Below are 15,795 nucleotides of genomic sequence, written 5' to 3' on the forward strand. Positions count from 1 at the left end.
AAATATTTAATAAATAATTGATATACAATAAACCTATCAAGCACAATAAAACACAATCATTGTACTATATGCCATTTTATTTAATTATGTTCGAAAAACCTTACAATGCAGAATGTTAGCAATAAAAGGTAAAGAATTTATATATGACACCTCGATGCACATACGATTTACAGAGTAAAGATATGCTAAATTTAAATTATTATTAGTTTAACAAGTATGTGAGATACGAAACAATATTATGTTAATTTATATGTAGCAAAGTTTGATGAATACACAAAATGTAATAAAGTTCTATAGAAATAAACATTTTTATATAATATTTCTTATTATATTTTGGTAGCGATTAGTATGTAGCTATGAGAGATGATGGAGTGAATCAATGTGATGGAATGAAAAAATGTGTGTCTGGTTGGTCAATGAAATTAAATCAACTGCTACGCAAGAAATCTTATTCCATTAAAACCATTTATTCCCCCGCCTTCCCCTTCCCCTTTTATTCCATTTCTCTTTCACCCTACTCACTAGACAACACCTCCCAACAACCACCACCACCATTGCCACCTAAACGCCACCACCGCCACCACTATCATCGCCACCGCTTGACCGCCACCTTCATTGCCGCCGCTACCACCACCACCACCACCATAACCACCATACAACCACGACCACTTACTTGACTACCACCACCATCGTCGCTACCACAACCATTGTCGCCGCCACACACACCTGACCACCCGCCACCACTTGACTGCCACCACTGTTGTCGCCACCACCACCTCATGACCACCTGCCACCACACCCTGTTGCAGCTGCCACCACCACCGCCTCCTAATTACCACTACTACCACTTGACAGCCGCCACAGCCACCATTAACGTCGCACCGCCACCACCATCAGCATCGTTGTCCTTGCCATTGTCACCACCACCGGCGCCACCACCACCAACTTCATTGCCATTCTTTTTGGTTTGTTATTTTTTTTTATTCTAAGGTATGTATCTTTGTAATTTGTATTTTATTCTTGCGCTTTTTATGCTACCAAACAACATAAAGTAATAACTCATTATATTCCCATAGGTTAATCAAACAAGACAATGAAATGGTAATGACTATTTCATTCTCTTATTCATTTCATTCTCTCATCAATTCTATTCCCTCCTACCAAATATACCCTGGTTCTTGTATTTATACACTTTCTTTTTGGTTACCTTTGTTTTGAATGATAATGAAGAAATAAACCAACTGAATTTTTCTGGTATCAGAGTGGGTATCCCACCGCTCGAACGAAACTGAAACCCTAAACAGCCACTGCTTAACCCAACCAGCCACTAGAACAACTGCCTCCACTGTTGCTTAACACAACCTATCTTAACGTTTATAGATCCGCCTCCAGCCTCCTCCTTCCACCTCTGACGCAGGTCACAACCAGAACATACTAAACTTTAAAAATATAATTCAATAAATGTATACATCTTAAATAACGTCTTTTATAATATAAGACATTTTAGGAGGTAGTTTTTAACACAAGTTTACCAAGGATTTGAATTTAAAAAAATGACTATTACTTAATTAAACACACAATCGGAAAAAGAACTCGTAGCGTGTAGAATAGATTTGCGTAAGAACCAAGTATCGTCTATGGACACGGCTTTTACTACTTAATCATTTTCTTTAGCTACCAAAATTTTACTTGGTCGATTTTAGAGAATTTGCTGGATGATTGCTAAACAAGCTAAGGTAAAAATTAGCAATTAGAAACAGAGAGAATAACAAGATAATAGATGTTGTTTTTGGTTGGAATCCACTTGAAATAATTTAACCAGTTAATTATTAGTTAAGCGTTATGGTTTCATGCCTGCCTTCGGCGTAACACTTAAACGAAATTTGTTATTGACGTTAGTATGAGATGCCCCATACCTGGTGAACACTTACTCCTGCCCTTCCAAAGTTTTTCGGGCCGCCCAGCGTTAGTATTTTATAAAAATCAATTTTGGAGCGTTTATGGAGTGATCCCAAGATCCAAGGTTGTTCACATACCCAACTTTGAGAGAAAAACATTTAAGTGTAAGAAAATCAGATGATGAATCTGCTAGAGAAGCCCCCCTTTTATAGTCGAAATTAGCTAAAGAAGCAAGGCTGTGCCTGGCTGGCCGAGAACGGTCGTGCCTGTTCATGTGTTTGGTCACCAATACGCGTCCTAACGCCCTTTTTAGCAGTCTTGTCCCGAGGTTAGAGAAGCACAGCCATGCCTAGGTTCAGGTGCACTGTCGTGCCTATCCTTGCCTTGACACGTGGCATAACGGCTTGCCAGTCTTTGTCATTTTCTGGGTTTGTCTTCATCTTGAGCACGAACGTGCTTGAGGGAGCACGGTCGTGCCTAATTTCCATGCGATACTTTGACTTTTGTGGACTTTGGGAGGTGGGCACGGTCGTGCTTGGGCAAGCAAGGCCATGTCCGTGTTCAGAAACTTCGGGAAATCATCAAAACTTCACAATTTATCCATGTTTTCCACTTCTTTTCATTTATGACTGTTAAAAACCTGTATTTGCCAACTAAGAATGATTTAGGTAGTATCACACAATAATGATCAAAAGTGTATAAAAATGATAGTAAATATGCATGTAAAAACATGTAAAATTGATGGCACATCACACCGTATTTCATGTGGTGCTGAAAACTTGTGAGTTACAAATTCAATTAAAGCAAGATTTTAAGAAAAGAGTACCATTGAACAATACAAAAGACAAACACATAATCAGAACAATGATTTTGCTAATAAAACAATTAATGACACAATGAGCGATTATTTTTAAGTGTTGTTGAATTATATTTCTTTTATCATTCAGCCTTGATTGTTTTTGGCCCTTCACTAGTTGCACCAAATAAAACCGTAGCTAATCAGTTCGTAGTTAATTGGTTTTTGAAAAAGGAATGACAATATTCAAAATCAGATTGATTCTTAACATATGCGTAAATGCCTAAAAATCGGGGAGAGAGAGAGATATATATAGAGTATGAGGGAGAATTAATTAACTGATATATTACCATCGTACCCTTTTTATTTATTTAAAAAAAACCAGAACCGTGTGCACCAGATTGGTTCAATAAGTTCTTGATAAAAAAAAATGAGGTTCTGCAATTTATAGATATAATGTTTAAAGACAAAGTCGACAACCACTAACTTTGTCTAGTGACAAAGGTGTGTCGCCTTCAACTAAAAGATTATGGGTTTTAATTTTACTTAAGAGTAAAATAGGTGTAGAAAAGAGATACTAGCCATTCAAAAGTAAAAAAGAGTAAAAAGACAAAGTCGAAAACTGAAGTAGCACCAAAGTTAGGTGGGTCTTTTCATACCTTTTTTTTATTTGTCAAAACAGAGTATTTCTAAGATGCTGAGTGTGTGGATGATATTTACGATGTAACGTTCAATCATGCATAAATGAGAATATTAGGTTCCTTTCATATTGTGTTTTTCTTTTGTCAAAAAGGAGCATTTCTAAGATGGGTGGAAAATATTTACGTTGTGACATTCAACTGTGACAAAAGTATAAGAAGGTTTGAATTGGTTACATTCAACTGTGACAATCAACTTATAGATGTGACATAGGGATATAAGGTTTGAATTGGTTACATTCAAGTGCTCATTTCAATATATTGTGGGCCTGGACAGCAACTTATAGATGTCCCAAAATTTTGATTTGTAAGTACCGTGACTTCAAAGCAATTTTGCCCCTTCCACTTTGAGTGATTGACGAGTTAACTCGCAAAATATAGAAACGTGTATAAAATGCTCCATAAAAATGTATATTAAACCCTTTTGAGCCGCCACTTCTTTCTTATAGGTACGAAAATAAAAGTAGTTGCAACTTCTTCTTTTAATAGCTAATACTCTACCCTTATATTCATCTAACTCGTCTACTATGAAATTTGAGCCCTCAACCTTTAAAGAAAGAAATCACTTAACTAACAGTCCCAACACCATCAAATATATAGAAATGTGTGTTAAAGGCCTCATAAAAGCGTATATTAAACGCTTTTGAGCTACCACTTCTTTCTTATGGCTAGCAGATTTAACTTCCTTTTTTAAACAATGAAAGTTCTACTTTTAAATCTGTCTAACCCGTCTACTGTAAAGTTTAAATCCTCGACCTTCAAAGGAAGGAAGCACCTAGCACCTTTGTAAGACCAAATGTCCTTTGGTAATTGCATTTATAATCCCACCTATAAAAATATTTCCCGACAATTACTCCAAATCAAGTGGTTGATTGGAGTGTGCTTTCTTTACCAATGACCATTCAAAATCAAGAAATGCTAGAAATATATCCCAGAGAAAATTCTAACCTAATCTAATTGATGACTTTATTATAATCTTAATTCTGACTTTTCTGTCTTCATATTCTATCTCCACATGCATCTACTAGCTTGAATGCATTACATTGCATAATCTATGGATCACATAGTTGTTTGGTGCCATAATTAGTTCAATTAACCAATTAAGTCAACTACAGTAATGTCAACCCTTCTACCATGTATGGACTTGACTTGGTCCTCCATTAATCAATTACACTCTTCATTATTCCTTCTATTATTTTATTAACATGGATTTCTGGCAATTTACATCAACTTTTAGTGAAGGTCAAGTCTTGAGATTGGGGAAGCAAAATAAGGCAGTGCAAGTAAGAATCAAAAGCATCTATAAGGTCCAATTTGTAATTTCATCTTGTTGAAAACATATTTAACAAGTAACTTTAGAATTTCTGATTCTCTTCTTCTGTAATAACTCGATAATTTGTATCGAGTTCCAATATAATTGTTCTAACTTCAAGTTTGCATAATCAGTTTAAATTCACATCCATGCATGCCCTGAAATAGAGGCATAATTCATTTCATATATGTTATATTCTTCAGTCAAGACAAGAGATATGCTACACTTGAATTGTGGAATATAGAGGGATATGATTCTCATAATGTTAACTTTTGGTGGCATAACTTTTACATCTTACTTTGTGCAGGTGGTTTTAAATTCTCTGATCAGTTAGACCAGTGACATAGATATTTCGTTAAGATGGTGTCACCGTCATCGTCTTCACAATATGCTCACAGATGGAAATACGACGTCTTTGTGAGTTTCAGAGGTGAAACATCCGCAAAACATTTATCGATCATCTGTTTAGTGATTTCAGAAGGAAAGGGATCTATGCATTCAGAGATGATAAGAAGTTGAAGAGGGGAGAAGAGATAGCACCGGAACTTTATAACGCCATTGAGCAATCAAGGCTCTTGGTGGTCATATTCTCAAATGACTACCCTTCATCAACATGGTGTCTGAGGGAGCTTGTGAAGATCCTGGAATGCAAAAGGCGAGATCCTGAACATGAAGTCCGGGTACTGTTCTACAATGTCACACCAGAAATGGTAAAGAATCAAAGTGGTAGCTACGAAGAAGCCTTCAAGAAACATGAAGCTTTAAATAGAAAAGAGGTTCCACAGTGGAAGGAAGCTTTAACAATGTCTGCCAACTTATCTGGATGGGACCTCCATTCTATGTCCAATGAGTAAGTTCTCATTTCTTTAGTTTCTTTCTATTTTATTTATCTACTTCGGGAAATAAATTTCTGAATGTACTTACAGTAAGAAACTGAATTAATATAGAATCCAAACACTAATACATTTTATGATCTAATATATACTACTATAGTGTGGACTTGTAAATGAACCGAACGATCCTAAATATGCCCAAAAGGGCATGAGAAAATGGTATACTGATTATTTGGACTTTTGATATAGTTCTAATTTTAAAGTGGTGCATAGTGAAGTACAGAAGCAATTCAACAAGTTGCCTTTTATAAGGAAATTTTAAATTCGCCAGATGTTGTTAAATCACTTAAATCTCTTAAAAAAAATAAAACGGACAACATATGAATGAAATTGATTGCCTTACGACCCTTAGATCAAATCTGTCGTCCAACTAAAAAGTGTTATGAGAAAAGTAATGAAATTATACGGATCTTGTACTTTTATATGTGTGATAAAAAAATATGATGGAAAAAATCTTATTAATTTACATGATATTCTATGGATCGGTTTAAAAAACCACATATTCCTTCTAGTTCTTCCAAGTATTTATAGGCCATCAAACCTGTTTAAAATGTTTAAAAACATGTTTCGATTAATATAAATTTATAAGTATTTATAAAACATGTTTATTATAAATCCAACTCTAGAAACGTCTGAGTTTTACCAACCGAATAAATATCGTTTTTAATATTTTATTTGTTTATGTGTTAGTCTTTTTATATGTGAATTTGACGAATTTATTTTCTAGGTTTTAACGTTTTGGTTTTACCAACTTTGTTTATACCATAATGAACGTAACTGGAACTAACCGAATTCACTTCGACTCTGTTTTTACATGCCCGGGCTTCAACACTCAGGTTTTGCCAACCGAATAAATGATGTTTTAAATATTTTACTTTTCTTTTATGTTAATTTGAATTTGTTTTTTGGTTTTAATACATTAGTGCACCTGGTACTATGTGTTGGATACATAAAAAGATCCGACTTGCGCAGAGGAATGTTGGTGCCGCAAGGTCCTGACAAGCGGCGCCACATTCATCCAATCATTTTCTTTTGTTTTTTGTTTGAAGTGTTATTACCGTAACGAATGTAACGATAACCGACTTCGCACTGACTCTCCACTACCACCCTCGGGTTTTATCGACCAATTTCAGCATGCGAGTAATTTACTAGTTTATACCAACATAGGCATGGTATGCCAAGCTAATATTTCCACTCATACTCATATCGTTTTCTCTATGGTTTTGCAGGCATGAGCCAAAGTTTATAGAAGAAATCTCAAAAGAGATATTTTATAAACTGACCAACGGACCGTTGGATGCTGGTGAGAACCTGGTTGGATTGTACTCCCGTGCAGATCAAATGAACCTTTTGCAACTTGTAGAGTCAACAAAGGTTCACATGATAGGAATATGTGGCATTGGTGGAATAGGGAAAACAACAGTCGCCAAAGCTGTCTTTAACCTGCTGCACAAGCATTTTGAGGCTTACAGCTTTTGTGAAGATGTTAAAGGCGTGGACAAACGGCATGGATTAGTTCCTCTCCAAGAAAATCTCATTGAGAGTCTTATGAATGCAAGCAATCTTAAAATAAGTAGCATTGGTCATGGAATCAGCATAATAAAGAGAAGTATGTCCAACAAAAAGGTATTGATTAGAGAAATCAATTAATCAATCAAACCCAATAAAAAACTAACCAATAGCATAGCTATTAGCAAAGCATGAGAAATATAGGATAGAGAGGTTGCTTCCAGATACCTTAGCTCAAAAACTATATGTATGACATTGTTGTATAAAAGAACCACCAAAGGTCAACACTCAACACCATACCTCTAGACAACGGAAAAAATAATAGATAGATAAATAAATAAATAGATAGGCAGTAAAATAATACTAGTAGTCATAATAATAAATTAAAAATAACAATAGTAATTTTAAAAAATAATATATTACAGTAATATATCATTTATTGTTAGGATTTGTGAAGGCCTTTGGATCGGGCTTGTTGGTTGACAATTAGAAGACTAAAAGGGGCGGCCCGTTTAATTATGGAGGATGGCCCGTTGGAGTTTTCTTGGTCCCTACTCTATTAAACCTAATTGTTCTCTATATATACCTAGTCATGTATTGTAGTCTTTTGTACCGTGCTTAATAAAAATACCCTAGTTGCAGCCCGTGGACGTAGGTCGCCTTGACCGAACCACGTAAAATCTCTTGTCTCTTATTTATTGCTTTTGTTTGTACTTGTGTGTTTGTGTTTCCGCTGCATACCGACTCTGTTTAATACCTAACAAGTGGCATCAGAGCCGAAGGTTCGTTACATACACGGTTGCATGAAGACGAGAGTGGCAATATTTTCAGTTTGTAACCTTTGTTCGTAAAACCCCTGATATCTTTTGTTTTGGTGTGGCACGATAATCATGGAGTGACTTTGGGTAAATTAGTTCAATTGGTCAAAATAAAAAGGAGGTGCATATATGTTCCTTTTTTGGTTTATCGTAATTTGCAAGCAAAATATTAAGAGGGCCGTATAAAACAAAATAGGGCTTGTTTGTTATTTTGTTTTTTGGTTGTGGTCTGTGAGTGTCACGTAAACAAAAGAAAGAAAAAGAAAGAAGACAGAAGCTTTATTTTATTGTTTCAGCGATTAGGGTTTAACAACCCTTGAAGTCGTTGTCTCTTCTCAGTCGATCGGAACACTGTCGGAAAATACTATTAATCACCACCGTCGCTCAGCCACTGTCGTTTGCTGCTGTCGCGCGACTGTTAATCGAAGTAAGAAGTAGTGTCGGCTGCTTCTTGTTGCCGGACTAGAATCGAAGGTTGAGTTTTCAAGATTCGGTTTGGTTTTTTTTCGGGTTTGCTTTGATTGTGTGATACGGGTATTTGTTGACAGGAGTGGTTAGGAGAAAGGTTTCGGGTTTCGTGTTTTTTTTTGGGTTAGAGTTTTGTTTATTGGTTTTTTTTCTCTGTTCTCTCGTTTGCAATGTCTGAAGACGGGAAGGTTTGAATCGACAAGTTTAACGGGACTGATTTTCCATGGTGGAAAATGCAAATAGAGGTGTTACTTGGGGAACATGATTTGGATATGGTATTGGAGGAAAAACCGGATAATATGGATAAAGCTGAAGAAGCAATTTGGAACTCAAAGGACAAAAAGGCTAGAGGTAAAATTACATTGGCTTTGACGAGGAACGTTGCTTTTAATATCATGAAAGAAACCACGGCTCGTGGTATGATGACGGCTTTGTCAAATATGTATGAAAAACCATCTGCGGCCAATAAGGTGTTCTTGATGAGGGAATTGTTTATGACAAGGATGCGCGATGGAAGTTCAGTCACGGGTCACATTAATAATTTCAACTCAATTATGTCCAGGTTAGCTTCTGTGGGCATGAAATTGGATAATGAGACTCAAGCTATTATATTGCTATCTTCTTTGCTTGAGAATTGGTTTGGAACTGTAACGGCCATTACTAGTTCTGCGGGGGCTGATGGTTTGACATTTGAGGGGGTCCGAGACATTGTGTTGGGTGAAGAAGTTCGCCGGAAAAGCACGAGTGGCGGATCATCTTCTGATATGTTTTATGCAGGCAGAGGAAGGGAAAATAGCAGGAGTAGTGGGAGTCGGGGGAGGAGTTCGTCTAGAACTCGAAAGAATGTGAAGTGCAGGAGGTGTAATGAAGTTGGACATGTTAAGAGTGATTGTCCAAATAGATTACAGGGAAAGGCTACTGAGGTGAACACTGCTGAACAGGTCAATGAAGGCGTTAGTGATGACGAGGCATTATTTTGTAGTGTTGATAGCATGGTGGACTCTTGTGTCATGGATTCCAGATCTTCGTTTCACGCTACGCACAGCGGGGAGACGATGGTGAATCTAAAGGTTGGTAACTTTGGAAAGGTACGTATTGCTAATGGTGATGTTCTTAATGTTACGGGTATGGGGGACGTTAATTTGGTAACTCCATTAGGAACCGTTTGGAACTTGAAGAATGTCAGGGTTATTCCAGCTTTGAAGAGAATGTTTATCTCTGTTAGTCAACTGGATGAACTAGGCATGGAAGTAAAGTTCGGTGGAGGTAAATGGAAGGTAACTAAAGGTAGTCTGGTTATTGCTCGTGGAAACAGGTGTGGTTTATTATACATGGCGGAAGTGCCTATTGAGGGAAGTATGACCGTCCCTCAAAACAAAATCGGGTTTGCTGAGTCGAAGTGGCAAAATAAGGTTCAATTTGCAAGAGTGGAGCCTTGTGCCAAGGTGATTCAAGCTGAGCGGGGTCGGAGGTCTAAAACAGGTAAGGGTTTGGTGACAGTGAGAGCGCGGGTTGTGTTCCGGGAACAGTTACAAAACAACGTTGGGTTTTGAAGACTGTTATTCCGATTGATAAAATCTCTTCTGGGGAACTCTTGCTAAAAGAGGAGAGTGGTAATGGTTCTCGGGTTATCTCTAGAACTGGTGGATTGTGCGTATCAGTTAAGATAGAGGACGGATCAGTTTTGGCTGATGAGTTGGAGCTCGATGGAGCTTCAACTGGCCCTTCTGGTACTTGATGTTGAAGGGGGTTGCTGCAACTAGGGGGTAAGTCTTAGCTTGTTTATGGGAACTGGAAGTTTGGAATACTTGGCAATAAAGATTACTGATATTACTGACGACTGGGTTGCTTTGTACTTGAATGGCGGGCTGGAGTTTATTGCAAGGCTTTCAAGTGGGAGATTGTTAGGATTTGTGAAGGCCTTTGGATCGGGCTTGTTGGTTGACAATTAGAAGACTAAAAGGGGCGGCCTGTTTAATTATGGAGAATGGTCCGTTGGAGTTTTCTTGGTCCCTACTCTATTAAACCTAATTGTTCTCTATATATACCTAGTCATGTATTGTAGTCTTTTGTACCGTGCTTAATAAAAATACCCTAGTTGCAGCCCGTGGACGTAGGTCGCCCTGACCAAACAACGTAAAATCTCGTGTCTCTTATTTATTGCTTTCGTTTGTGCGTGTGTGTTTGTGTTTCCGCTGCGTACCGACTTTGTTTAATACCTAACATTTAGCACTTAAATTATGCATTGCTCCTAGAATAAACGCCCCCCTAAGATACGTTCTAACCAAAAACTATACATTGTCTGGGAATACAATATTGTTACCTATTTTAGTTCTAGAAATACATATTATATTTGTTAGCACTAACTAATGCATCTCTAACAGGTGCTTATCGTACTAGATGATGTAGATGACTACAGCCAATTTGAAGCTTTAGTTGGATCGCCTTCTTGGTTTGGTCCCGGAAGTATTATTATAGTTACCGGTAGAGACAAACAGTTGCTGAGTGCTCGTGGAGTTGAAGAAATATACAAGGTTGAACTTTTACATGATTCAGAAGCTCTTGAGCTTTTTAGTCTTTACGCCTTTAGAAATAGATGTCCAAAAGAAGAATTCAAAGAGCTTGCTAATCAGGTAGTTGATTATGTTAAAGGACTTCCTCTTGCTCTTAAAGTTTTGGGCAGTTTTCTATTCTCGAAGACTGTAAAAGAATGAGAAACTGAACTGCAGAAGCTTCGTAAATATCCTCATTCACAAATACAGCAAGTACTTCGGATAAGTTATGATGCGTTGGATTACGATCAAAGAAATATCTTCCTTGACATTTCATGTTTCTTCAAAGGGGAGAAGAAAGATTATGTTAGGAAAGTGTTAGATGGCTGTGATTTGTTTTTTGCAACTAATATTAGAGTTCTTATTGATAAGTCATTAATATCAGTTTCTAAAGATAGACTGGAAATGCATGATTTGATTCAAGAAATGGGTTGGCAAATTGTACATGAAGAATCCGAGGATCCAGGAAAGCGGAGCAGATTATGGTTTCCGACAGATGTACTTGCTGTATTAAGCAAGGATAAGGTGAGCACTATATATTATTAGCTTTCTTTTTCATCCAACTTGCTTATACTTCGTTGACAAACTAAAAGATTCTTGAGAAAATGGTGTCTTCTCTTTGGGAAGAACTTAAATTTAAGGATATTTGAAATTTTCCCACATTACATTTCCCATATTTATCTCTGTTCAGTTAAATAATACTTCTTTAGTGCATAAACTGTAGTGGCTTTTAATTATAAGTTAATATCTTTGACATGACAAAACGAGACTACGAAAACGATTTAAGTTCCTGTTGTCCCCCAAAAACGTCTGGCCTTGTGCTTTTTCTTCCAAATAATAAGTAGCTTACTTCGAATGAACAGTCTTTAAATTCATGTGAAATTTAGAACAGACGTATGCTTCGGGAAGGGGTGTCTGTATCGAGCTACCTTGTATAGGGTGCTTGGATGCTAGAGTGTTTGTCAGAGGTCAATATAATTATAATTATTTATGTTTAAAATAAATCTGCCCAAATAGAAAGAGTTGCAGTAGGAAAACCGATTATTTAAATTAATGTGATATTGTCTACTAATCCTGGCTTTGGGATTTCACTTGCTTGTGTTAGAATTTGCTTACACCTTAAGCAAATCCTGCTAAGTTCTTTCAATAAGAGATACTAGGTCATAAAGAAATATCTCGTCTCAAATATCACCGAAGCGTTTTGGCTGTAATTCTAAAATGGGTGGGCCTCCACAATTACGTGTTGAGATGGGGTAATCCTATGATGGATGTCCTTCTGTGAAGCTTCTTCAAGGACAAACAAAAACAAATATGTGAGCTCCTGGTGGGTAAAGCAAACAATATCGGTTGTTACATAATTGGATCCTAGTAAACCTCAAAAGATAGATATGAAGAACTATCATTACTGAAAAAGGTTACAAGAAACCTGCACTTATAGGCTTGAGATCCTAATATATTTTTAAGATATTTAAACAAACATAACATTCGGAAGCCACCTCTCTATTCTATTGGATAGAGGTAAGGTGTGCCTACATCCCACCCTCCCCAGACCCTATTTATAGCTTTGCTATTGGTGGGATTTTCGGGGTATGATTGATTGATTGATTGAAACAAACACAACATTATAATTACGACGTGAAACTGTTAGGTTTGGTACTAATTACAATATGGCTAATAGATTCTAAAAATGTTAATTTTACAGCTCTTATGGATAGATGTAAAATAATTTGATGGTTAAGACAATAGATGTATATTTTGAACTCAAGGCCTTTCGATAATAACTGTAAATTGAGGTACACTTATGTGGGGTGCGCTATCCTTTCTTCATCATATGCATGTTTAATATACCATACAATTTTTTTACTTTTGATGCATAACCTAATTTTCTCTTTTATATAGGGAACTGAAGCTGTTAAAGGCCTAGCCTTGGATGTTTCGCGTTTAGAAGTCAGTATTTGTAGTGAAACCTTCAAAAACTTGAATCATCTTCGACTACTAAACCTTTATATCGGATCATGGAATGACCTAAGAGACGCCAAAGGCAAATTTCGAGAGAGCAAAAGGGGCCTAGAGACAAAGGTGAAGGCAACTTCTAAAAGTCTTGATCTATTATCAAGTGAACTACGGTTATTTTGTTGGCCTGGGTACCCGTTCCAGCATTTACCATCAATGTTCTACCCCGAAAGCCTTGTGGTTCTTGATTTGTCGTATAGTTACATAAAGGAAATTTGGGAAGGACCGAAGGTATATATAACCTTGACAATCTCGTATATATGTTTACCCATGATTTTCGATCATGATATACAACTGCATAACAGATATTTTCCATATATGTATACTCATGGGTGGACATACTTTCATATTTGAACAGTATAAGGAGTCATGTTAACCAAATAGAAATTGTTAAAAGGGTCCGAACATCTCACAACATGGTCTCTTGTAGGTTTTGAACAAGAGTGTCTCAATCCATGTGTATAACTAAGTCTTTTCTTTTACATTCTATTGTGTATACGGTATACCATTTAATGCTTATTTTTGTACATAGGAATTCATAAAGTTGGTGTCAATGAATCTTGGTCATTGTCGTAACTTGATAAAGACACCGGATTTCACTAAAATTCCGAATCTTGAAGAGCTAGCACTTGATGGTTGTGAAAGTTTGATCGAAGTTCACCCATCTGTCGGAACACTTACAAACCTTGCAGTCTTAAATTTGAGAGATTGCAAAAGTCTTGTGAGTCCTCCTAAGTGCACAGGATTGACATCTCTTCAAATTTTAAATATTTCCGGCTGCAAGAAATTAGATGTATTTCCTAAAGATCTCGGAAAAATGAAGGCTTTAGTGGAACTTCATGCTGACAGGACTTACATCAAGCAACTTCCTAATTCTGTATTGGGTCTTGGCAACCTTCAAGTATTATCATTAGGACAACGAGAAGATATGCAAGCTAAATCATCGTCCGTTTCAAACCATTGGCCTTCATTCTTACAAAGCAAGATGCATCATCTACCAAGAGCATTACCGCCTTCTTTGTCCAGTTTAAACAAGTTAAGGAATATTGATGTTAGTCACTGCAACATAACAGAATCAGGCCTTGATGGCATTGAATCTTTATCAATGCTTGAAACTCTAAACCTTAGCGGGAATAATTTCAAAAGTTTGCCTAGTTTCTCTAAACTTTTGCGCCTTGAAACACTTGGGCTGGTTGGTTGTAAGAAGATCGAAGCATTACCAGAACTTCCACCAAACATTCAATTGATCGAGGCACAGGATTGCGTGTCGTTGAGGGAATTGCCAATTAAATCAACCATGTCCAAAAGTAGCATTCAGTGCTTCGACTTCACTAACTGTGCAAAAGTGATCGAAAATCAATCTGTTGAAAGCCTTGTTACCATGTTGCTGCCACAGGTATTCTTTCCGCAATCACCTTAATATATATGAATGGCTGGCGGCCTTATTATATAAAATAAATTTTATGCATATACTAACATAATCGGCTGATGATCTTTATTTTATAGGGGCGCATTGATCCTTACAAGATAGTGAGTGTATTTCTCCCGGGAAATAAAATTCCTGGGTGGTTTAGCAATCAAATCATGGGAGATTGTATAAAAGTGGAGTTACCTCCAGATTGGTGTTATGAAAAGTTCAAGGGAATAGCATTTTGTCTTGTTTTTGCTCCAAGAAATCACAAGGGTCGCAAGAGTAGCTACGGGTCAATTGGATATAGATTCAAAAACTTTGATGGCACTCCTATTGGTGTCGAGTCACCCGTTCTAGATTCTGTATTTCAATACGAAAACATAGGAATCAAGTCAGACCAGATGTTTCTATGTTATCATCAATCTGAACCAGACTGGAAGAAAGCAAAAAATTTCATTACGGTTTCGTTTGAAATATATGGTGCAGATTGTGTGGTGAAGATGTGTGGTGCCAGACTAGTGTTTGAGGAAGATGAACAACAAGAAGGAAGTGGTGCAAGAATGATTCAATGGCTATCTTAGCGTTCTCCTGATGATTAATGACGCCTTTAGAAGATGAATTATGCAGCCATTGTATCATTTGTGGCTCTACGTTCCACTTTGCTCAAATTTCAATATTTATCAGATATTAGTTTTATTTTGGTTTTGATGTAAAATTTGGAATTTTTGTCACTGGTGTACGATTTTGCATGTGGAGTTATGAATTTGTGACCACCTCATTGATTTTTTTTCTTTGCATTTCAAGTTTCGTATGTTTTCTTGTGAATTTAAGACTTGTCTTCAATCATGTTCTATTATTGTAGGTAAAAAAATAATTCAATTTTTTGTGGCGGCTTCACCATTTTGCAAAAAATTCAATTTTTTCAAAAAGTAAAAGAGAAATGTGCAGATTTTGTAAGTAAAGTATGTTTCTTCTGTGAAATTGAGGTTATATCACACAAAGTGTGCCTATGATCTAAGTATAATCTCTTGAAACTGTGATTGCAGTAATCTGGTATTTGTTTAGCAATTATATCGTGCAATTTTCAGACATTTTATCCAGCAGGTGGTATGCATACTTTCAATACAACATAGAAAGGTCCAGTTTTGTACAATCCAGCGCCAAAATCGCAGGTTCAATTCATTTCAATTGCAAAAAGGTCGATGCATTAACAGGACAAGTGATAGCATAAATCAAATGCAGATCTCAGTAACAGATAGATCAAATATAAAGATTTCAGGTCTGAATGAAAGGTTATAACATATATTAAAATTGGATGCTGGCCAAAATGGTTGCTGAAATTGTCTATTATTGTCAAAAGTAATGATTTAGAATATACATGATATGGTTTATTCTGCTGCGCAATAAAAATCAATATATGGGTTAT

At 36.6% G+C, this 15,795-nt stretch overlaps 1 pseudogene across 1 annotated transcript; it reads left to right on the forward strand.

The window, feature by feature from the left end:
* The first annotated feature begins 5,065 nt into the window (after nucleotides 1–5,065).
* LOC143621800 (disease resistance protein RPV1-like) lies at nucleotides 5,066–14,959 on the forward strand (annotated as a pseudogene). The gene is made up of 6 exons (XR_013151599.1): nucleotides 5,066–5,555; nucleotides 6,828–7,224; nucleotides 10,778–11,470; nucleotides 12,845–13,189; nucleotides 13,491–14,354; nucleotides 14,465–14,959. The product of XR_013151599.1 is annotated as a disease resistance protein RPV1-like (transcript).
* Nucleotides 14,960–15,795: the final 836 nt, after the last annotated feature.

The sequence above is a fragment of the Bidens hawaiensis genome, unplaced genomic scaffold (genome assembly GCF_021521415.1).
Source record: "Bidens hawaiensis isolate Kalapana, Puna unplaced genomic scaffold, B.hawaiensis_p1.1 tig00002977_1, whole genome shotgun sequence".
Lineage (NCBI taxonomy): Eukaryota > Viridiplantae > Streptophyta > Magnoliopsida > Asterales > Asteraceae > Bidens > Bidens hawaiensis.